We start from the raw sequence: 9,015 nt of genomic DNA on the forward strand, positions 1-9,015 counted from the left end.
TCCAATGCATGAAAGTGAAAAGTGAAAGTGAAGCCACTCAGTCGTGTCCAACTCTAAGTGACAACATGGACTGCAGCCTACCAGGCTCCTCCCATGGATTTTCCAGGCAAGAGTACTGGAGTGGGTTGTCATTGCCTTCTCCAAGGAAGGGGTTAATATACTTGAAAAACAGGTTAACCAGAAATCAAAAACATAAAATAGATTCACACACGCACACACACACACACACACACAAAAGAAGAGAATACAAGCATACAATAAAATCATCATCAAACCATAAAAAGTAAAACAAAAGAATGAAACAGTGGAGAAATATAGAATCAACTGGAAAATAAGGTTTAAAATGGCACTAAATACATATTTATCAATATTTAACTTACATGTCAATAGACTGCTCCAATAAAAAGACATAGAGTGGCAGACTGCAAAGAAAAACAAGGGTCTACAATAGGTTGCCTCTAAGAGACCCACTTTAGGGCAAAGGAAACACATAGATTGAAAGAGATGGGATGGGAAAAGATATTTCATGCAAATGGAAATGACAAAAAAGCAGAGGTCACAATATTCAGACAAAATAAACTTGAAAACAAAATGGGTGCTTGTTTTAGCAGCACATATACTAAAATTGGAATGAAATAGAAAATTAGCATGGCCTCTGCACAAGATGACAATGAATTATGAATTTGTGAAGAGCTCCGTGTTTTTGGTTCAAGAGGACCTATACCTATACCTATGGCTGATTCATGTTGATGTATGGCAGAAGTTCTGTTCAGTTCAGTCACTGAGTTGTGTCCAACTCTTTGTGACCCCATGAACTGCAGCACACCAGGCCTCCCTGTCCATCACCAACTCCCAGAGTTCACACAAACTCTTGTCCATCGAGTCGGTGATGCCATCCAGCCATCTCATCCTCTGTCGCCCCCTTCTCCTCCTGCCCCCAATCCCTCCCAGCAGTCTTTTCCAATGAGTCAACTCTTCACATGAGGTGGCCAAAGTATTGGAGTTTCAGCTTTAGCATCAGTCCTTCCAAAGAAATCCCAGGGCTGATCTCCTTCAGAATGGACTGGTTGGATCTCCTTGCAGTCCAAGGGACTCTCAAGAGTCTTCTCCAGCACCACAGTTCAAAAGCATCAATTCTTCGGTGCTCAGCTTTCTTCACAGTCCAACTCTCATGTCCATACATGACCACTGGAAAAACCATAGCCTTGACTAGATGGAACTTTGTTGGCAAAGTAATTTCTCTGCTTTTTAATATGCTATCTAGGTTGGTCATAACTTTCCTTCCAAGGAGTAAGCATCTTTTAATTTCATGGCTGCAGTCACCATCTGCAGTGATTTTGGAGCCCCCAAAAGTAAAGTCAGCCACTGTTTTCACTGTTTCCCCATCTATTTCCCATGAAGTGATGGGACCAGATGCCATGATCTTCGTTTTCTGAATGTTGAGCTCTAAGCCAACTTTTTCACTCTCCTCTTTCACTTCATCAAGAGGCTTTTTAGTTCCTCTTCACTTTCTGCCATAAGTGTGGTGTCATCTGCATATCTGAGGATATTGATATTTCTCCCAGCAATCTTGATTCCAGCTTGTGTTTCTTCCAGTCCAGCGTTTTTCATGATGTACTCTGCATATAAGTTAAATAAGCAGGGTGACAATATATAGCCTTGACGTACTCCTTTTCCTATTTGGAACCAGACTGTTGTTCCATGTCCAGTTCTAACTGTTGCTTCCTGATCTGCATATAGGTTTCTCAAGAGGCAGGTCAGGTAGAAACCAACTCAATATTCTAAACCAATTATCCTTCAATTAAAAATAAATAAAACCAAAGTGGGATATCAGATCCCTCATGTCGCACAGAAACTAAGGCTGTGGGTGAAACTCCTGGGCCTGTGTGCCACAACTACTGAAGCCCACACAATCTGGAGCCCATGTGCCACAACTACTGAGCCTGCATGCCACAGCTGGACACTCTAAGTGTGAAAACACATGATTCCTGCATGACATAATGAAGATTGCACATGGTGTAACTAAGACCTGAGGCTGCTGAATAATTAATTTTAAAAAGGCATAAAGAAAGATACTATATAATGATAAATTGCTACTGCTACTAAGTTGCTTCAGTCGTGTCCGACTCTGTGCGACCCCACAGACAGCAGCCCACCAGGCTCCCCCATCCCTGGGATCCTGCAGGCAAGAACACTGGAGTGGGTTGCCGTTTCCTTCTCCAATGCATGAAAGTGAAAAGTTAAAGTGAAATCGCTCATTCGTGTCCAACTCTTAGTGACCCCATGGACTGCAGCCTACCAGGGTCCTCCATCCATGGGATTTTCCAGGCAAGAGTACTGGAGTGGGGTGCCATTGCCTTCTCCGATATAATGATAAAAGATCAATACAAAAGGAGGATTTTACACTTGGCAGCAAGAATGAAAACTGACATTTCCCTGCCTTTGTGGCCACTGCTGAGTTGTCAACATATATGCAACTAATATAGAAGCACCCAAATACATAAAACAAACACTAACAAACAGAAAGGGAGAATTGACAAGAATATAATTATAGTAGGAGACTTTAACATACCACTTACATCAATGGACAGATTCTTGAGGCAGAAAATAAATAAGGCAACAGAGATCATAAATGATACTATAAAACAGACAGTTGATATTGGCAGCACTTTACATTAAAATAACAGAACACATATACTTTTCAGGTGTACGTGCAATGTTTACTAGTATTAACCACATACTAGGGCACAAAACAAATCTCAAAAATTTTGTTGTTCAGTTGCTAAATCCTGTCCAACTCTTTGGAACCCCATGGACTGCAACGTGCCAGGCTTCCTTGTCCATCACTATCTACCTGAGATTGCTCAAACACATGTCCATTGATTTGGTAATGCCATCCAACCATCTCATTCTCTGTTGATCCCTTCTCCTCCTGCCCACAATCTTTCCCAGCATCAGGTTCTTTTCCAATGAGTTGGCTTGTCTCATCATGTGCCCAAAGTACTGGGGCTTCAGTTTCAGCATCAGTCCTTCCAATGAATATTCAGGGTTGATTTCCTTTAGGATTGACTGATTTGGTCTCCTTTCTGTCCAAGGGACTATCAAGAGTCTTCTCCAGCATCACAGTTTGAAAGCATCAGTTCTTCAGCACTCAGCCTTCTTTATGTTTTCACTTTTTCCTCTTCTATTTGCTATAAAGTGATGGGACCAGATGCCATGATCTTTGTTCTTTGATTGTTGAGTTTTGAGCCAGCTTTTCCACTCTCCTCTTTCACCTTCATCAAGAAGCTCAAGAAGTTCCTCTTCACTTGCTGCCATTAGGGTGGTATCATCTGCATTTCTGAGGTTGCTGATATTTCTCCCAGCAATCTTGATTCCAGCTTGTGATCCATCCAGCCCAGCCTTTCACATGATGTGTTCTGCATAGAATTTAACAGGGTGACATTATGCAACCTTGATGTATTCCTTTCCCAATTTTGAACCAGTCCATTTTTCCATGTCTGATTCTAACTGCTGCTTCTTGACCTGCATACACGTTTTTCAGAAGGCAGGTAAGGTGGTCTGGCATCCTCATCTCTTTAAGAATTTCACAGTTTCCAGAGTGTGGAAAGCCTTTAGTGTAGCCTTTAGTGTGGTCAATGGAGTAGATGTGGTCAGTGTAGTAGATGGTTTTCTGGAATTCCCTTGCTTTCTCTATGATCCAGTAAATGTTGGCAATTTGATCATTGGTTCCTCTGCCTTTTCTAAATGTTCACATACTTTTGAAGCTAAGTTTGAAGGATTTTGAAAATGACCTTGCTGGCATGTGAAATGAGAGCAATTGTATAGTAGTTTGAACATTCTTTTTGCCCTTCTTTGGGACTGGAATGAAAACTGACATTTTCCTGCCCTTGTGGCCACTGCTGAGTTTTCCAAATTTGCTGGCATGTTGAGTGCAGTACTTTAACAGCAGCATCTTTTAGGCTTCGAAATGGCGCAGGTGGAATTCCAGCAACTCCACTAGCTTTGTTCATAGTAATGCTTCTTAAGGCCCATTTGACTTCATACTCCAGGATGTCTGGCTCTGGGTAAGTGACCACACCACTGTGGTTAACTGCATCATTAAGATCTTTTTAATACAGTTCTTCTGTGTATTCTTGCCAACTATTCTTAATCTCTTCTGCTTTTGTTAGGTTTTTGTCATTTCTGCCTTTTATTATGCCCATTTTGCATGAAATGTTCCCTTGGTATTTCCAATTTTATTGAAAAGATACCTAGTCTTTCCCATTCTATTTTTTCCCCTCTATTTCTTTGCATTGTTCACTTAGGAAGTCTTTATTATCTCTCCTTGCTTTTCCCTGGAATTCTGCATTCAGTTGGGTATATCTTTCCATTTCTCCTTTGCTTTTCACTTCTCTTCTCAGCTATTTATAAGGCCTCTTCAATCATTTTGCCTTCTTACATTTCTTTTTCTTTGTGATGCTTTTGTCACTACCTCCTGTACAATGTTATGAACCTCTGTCCATAGGTCTTCAGGCACTCTATCTATCAGATCTAAGCCCTTGAATCTATTTTTCACTTCCACTGTATCATCATAAGGGATTTGATTTAGGTCATACCTGAATGTCGTAGTGGTTTTTCTTACTTTCTTCAATTTTAGTCTGAATTTTGCAATATGGAGGTAGTGTAATAAGTGCAATCTTATCTTGCAATAAGATATGAGCCACAGTCAATTCCAGGTCTTGTTTTTGCTGACTGTATGGAGCTTCTCTCTCTTTGGCTTCAAAGAATGTAATCAATATAATTTCAGTATTCAAAAAATTCAAGAGTATAGAAATTATTTTAAGCATTTGCTCTGAGCACAATGTCATGAAACTTAAAATCAACCACAAAAAAAGAAATAGGGGTGGGGAAGAAGTTACATGGCTGTTGTTTCATTTTAATAATGCAACTAAAACACTAATGGGACAGCAAAGAAAATCAATAATGAGATTAAAAATTCCCTAAGATAAATGACAATGAAAACACAACCATACAAAACCTATGGGGTACAACAAAGCAGTTATTAGAGGGAAGTTCATAGCAATACAAGCTGTCTTCCAAAACAAGAACAATTTCAAATAAACAACCAAAACAATCACCTGAAAATACTAGAAAAAGAGTTAAAACCTAAAGTTAGCAAAAGGATGTAAATAATAAAGATCAGAGTGGAGATAAGTAAAATAGGTTTTAAAAAATAGAAAAAATCAATAAAATCAAGAACTGGTTCTTTGAATGAGTAGACAAAATTGATAATCCCGTCACTGGAATCACCAATGAGAAAAGAGAGAGAATCCAAATAAAATAAGAAGTGAAAAATATCAACCAATACTGCAGAAAAGCAAACAAACAAACAAAAAAACATGAGAATATTATGAACAGTTATACACTAACAAATTCGACTACCTAGAAGAAATGGACAATGGAAACATACAGCTTATCCAAGTTGAGTCAAGAAGTAGATAATTTGAACAGACTGATCACTAGAAATGAAATAAAACCTGTAATTTTAAAAACTCTGTATAAACAAAAGTCCAGGACCAGATAACTTTACAGATGAATTCTTGGAGACATACAGAAAAGAACTTGTACTAATCATTCTCTAACTTTTCCAAAAGATTGAAGAGAAGGCAACACTTTCAAAGACATTCTACGAAGCCATCATCATTCTGACACCAAAACCAAAGATCCGATCGAAAAAAGAAAATTACAAGCCAATATCTTGATTAATATAAATGCAAAAATTCTCACTAAAATATTAGCAAAATGAATCCAACAACACGTAAAAAAGATCATACGGCATGATTAAGTGGGATTCATCCCAAGTTCACAAGGATGGTTCAACATGCATAAATCAATCTATGTGATAAACCACATCAACAAAAGAAGACAAAAACCCATGATCATTTCAATAAATGCAGAAAAAGCACTTGAAGAAGTTAAACATCCATTCATGGTAAAATCTCTTAAAGTGCATATAGAGAGAATATGTCTCAACACAATAAAAGCTATCTATAACACAAACACTTGGAGGATAAACAATATGTTACTAATTAATCAATGGATCAGTGAAGAAATCAAAGAGAAAATAAAAAATACCTAGAGACAAATGACAACAAAATACAGCAATCCAAAACCTACTGGATAAGGAAAAGCAGTTCTAAGAGGAAATTTTATAGCAATACAACACTACTTCAAGAAACAATAAACATCTCAAACAACCTATCCTTACACCTAAAGCAACTAAAGACAAAAGAACAAATAAAACAAAAAGTAGTATCAGGAAAGAAATCATAAAGATCAGAGCAGAAATAAATGGGATGAGAATACCAGACCACCTTATCTGCCTCCTGAGAAACCTGTGTGCAGGTCAAGGAACAACAGTTAGAACCAGACATGGAACAACAGATGGGTTCAAAATTGGGAAAGTAGTACATTAAAGCTGTATATTGTCACCCTGATTATTTAACTTATATGCAGAGTACATCATGTGAAATGGCAGGCTGGATGAAACACAAGCTGGAAACAAGATTGCCGGGAGAAATATCAATAACCTCAGATATGCAGATGACACCACCCTTATGGCAGAAAGTGAAGAGGAACTAAACAGCCTCTTGATCAAAGTGAAAGAGGAGAGTGAAAAAGCTGACTTAAAACTCAACATTCAAAATGCTAAGATCATGGCATCTGGTCTCATCACTTCATAGCAAATAGATGGACTACAATGGAAACAGTGACAGACTTTATTTTCTTGGGCTCCAAAATCACTGCAGATGGTGACTGTGGCCATGAAATTAAAAGATGCTTGCTCCTTCAAAGAAAAGCTATGGCAAACCTAGACAGCATATTAAAAACAGAGATATCACTTTGCTGGCAAAGGTCTGTATAGTCAAAGCTATGGTTTTTCCAGTGGTCATGTATGGATGTGAGAGTTGGACCATAAAGAAGGCTGAGCACTGAAGAATTGATGCTTTTGAACTGTGGTGTTGGAGAAGACTCTTGAGAGTCCCTTGGACTGCAAGGAGATCAAACCAGTTAATCCTAAAGGAAATCAAACCTGAATATTCATTAGGACTGATGCTGAAGCTGAAACTCCAATACTCTGGCCGCCTGATATGAAGAGCCAGTTCACTGGAAAAGATGCTGATGCAGGATAGAAGGTAGGAGGAGAAGGAGATGATAGAGGATGAGATGGTTGGATGGCATTACCAGCTCAATGGACATGAGTCTGAGCAAGCTCTAGGAGATGGTGAAGGACAGAGAAGCTTGACATGCTGCAGTCCATGGGGTCCCAAAGAGAGTTGGACATGACTGAGCAACTGAACAACAGCAAGAAGAAGAAATGGCAAAGTCTTAGAAAGATACATCCTTCCAAGGCTGAACCAGGAAGAAATAGAAAACATGAAAAAACTAATCACAAGTACTGAAATTGAAACTGTGATTAAAATTCTTCCAACAAAAAGGGACAGGTGGCTTCATAGCTGAATTCTATCAAACATTTAGAGAAGAGTTAACGCCTAGCCTACTGAAACTCTTCCAAAAATTTGCAGAGGAAAGAATACTCTCAAGCTCATTCTACAAGGCCACCATCATGAGATACCAAAATTAGACAAAGATATCACACAAAACAAGAGAACATTACAGACCAGTATCACTTGTGGGCATAGATATAAAAATCCTCACAAAAATACTAACAAACAGACTCCAATAACACATTAAAAAAAGCATATACCCTGATCAAGTGAAATTTATTCCAGGGATGAAAAAAATTCTTCAATATATGCAAATCAATCAGTGTGATACACTACATTAACAAATTAAAGAATAAAAATCATATGATCATCTCAATAGATGCAAAAAAGCTTTTGACAAAGCTCAACAGTTATTTATGATAAATTAAAAAAAATAAAAAACCGTTCAGAAAGTGGGCTTAGAAGAAACCTGAAAGTGTTAGTCACTCAGTCATGCCTGACTCCTTGCAACCCCAAGGACTCTAGCCCACTAGGCTCCTCTGTCCATGGAATTCTTCAGGCAAGAATGACCTAGGGATAGAACCTGGGTCTCCTGCCTTGCAGGCAGATTCTTTACCATTTGAGCCATGAGAACACCTACCTCAACATAATAAAGGCCATATACAACAAACCTACAGCTAACATCATACTCAGTGGTGAAAAGCTGAAAGCACTTCCTCTAAGACCAAGAATGAGACAAAAATATCCATTCTTGCCAATTTTATGCAACATAATTTTGGAATTCCTAGCCACATATATCAGAGAAGGAAAAGAAGTTAAAGAAAAAAATTCAAGTTGGAAACAAGTAAAACACTCACTGTTTGCAGATGACATGGTACTGTACATAGAAAATCCTAAAGATGCTATCAGAAAACTTCTACGGCTCATCAATGGTTTTGGTAAAGTTGCAGGATATAAAATTAATATACAGAAATCTCTTGTATTCATATACACTAACAATGAAAGAGCAGAAAGAGAGATTAAGGAAACAATCTCATTTAACATTGCAACAACAACAACAACAAAATACCTAGAAATAAACCTACCTAAGCAGGCAAAAAGCCTATAGTCAGAGAACTATAAGACTCTGATGAAAGAAATCAAAGATGACACAAACAGAAGAAGCAATATATATCATATACCTGGATGAGAAGAATCAATATTGTGGAAATGACTATACTATCCAAAGCAACCTAAAAATTCAATGCAATCCCTATCAAAATACCAATGACATTTTTCAAAGAATCAGAATAAAAATGTTTGCAATTTGTATGGAAGCAAAAGTCTTCGAATAGCCAAAGCGGTCTTGAGAAAGAACAGAGCTGGAAGAAGCAGGTTCCCTGACTTCAAACTCTTCTACAAAGCCACAGTAATCAAACCAACATGCCACTGGCACAAATACAGAAATAAATATCAATGGAACAGGATGGAAAACCCAGAGAAAAACCCATGCACATATAGTGACTTAATCTTTGACAGAGGCAAG

At 38.2% G+C, this 9,015-nt stretch overlaps 1 non-coding gene across 1 annotated transcript; it reads left to right on the top strand.

The window, feature by feature from the left end:
* Positions 1–595: 595 nt before the first annotated feature.
* LOC129654359 (U6 spliceosomal RNA) lies at positions 596–705 on the top strand. Its single transcript, XR_008715442.1, has one exon. It is a non-coding gene; the product is annotated as a U6 spliceosomal RNA (small nuclear RNA).
* Positions 706–9,015: the final 8,310 nt, after the last annotated feature.

This window comes from Bubalus kerabau, chromosome 5 (genome assembly GCF_029407905.1).
Source record: "Bubalus kerabau isolate K-KA32 ecotype Philippines breed swamp buffalo chromosome 5, PCC_UOA_SB_1v2, whole genome shotgun sequence".
Lineage (NCBI taxonomy): Eukaryota > Metazoa > Chordata > Mammalia > Artiodactyla > Bovidae > Bubalus > Bubalus kerabau.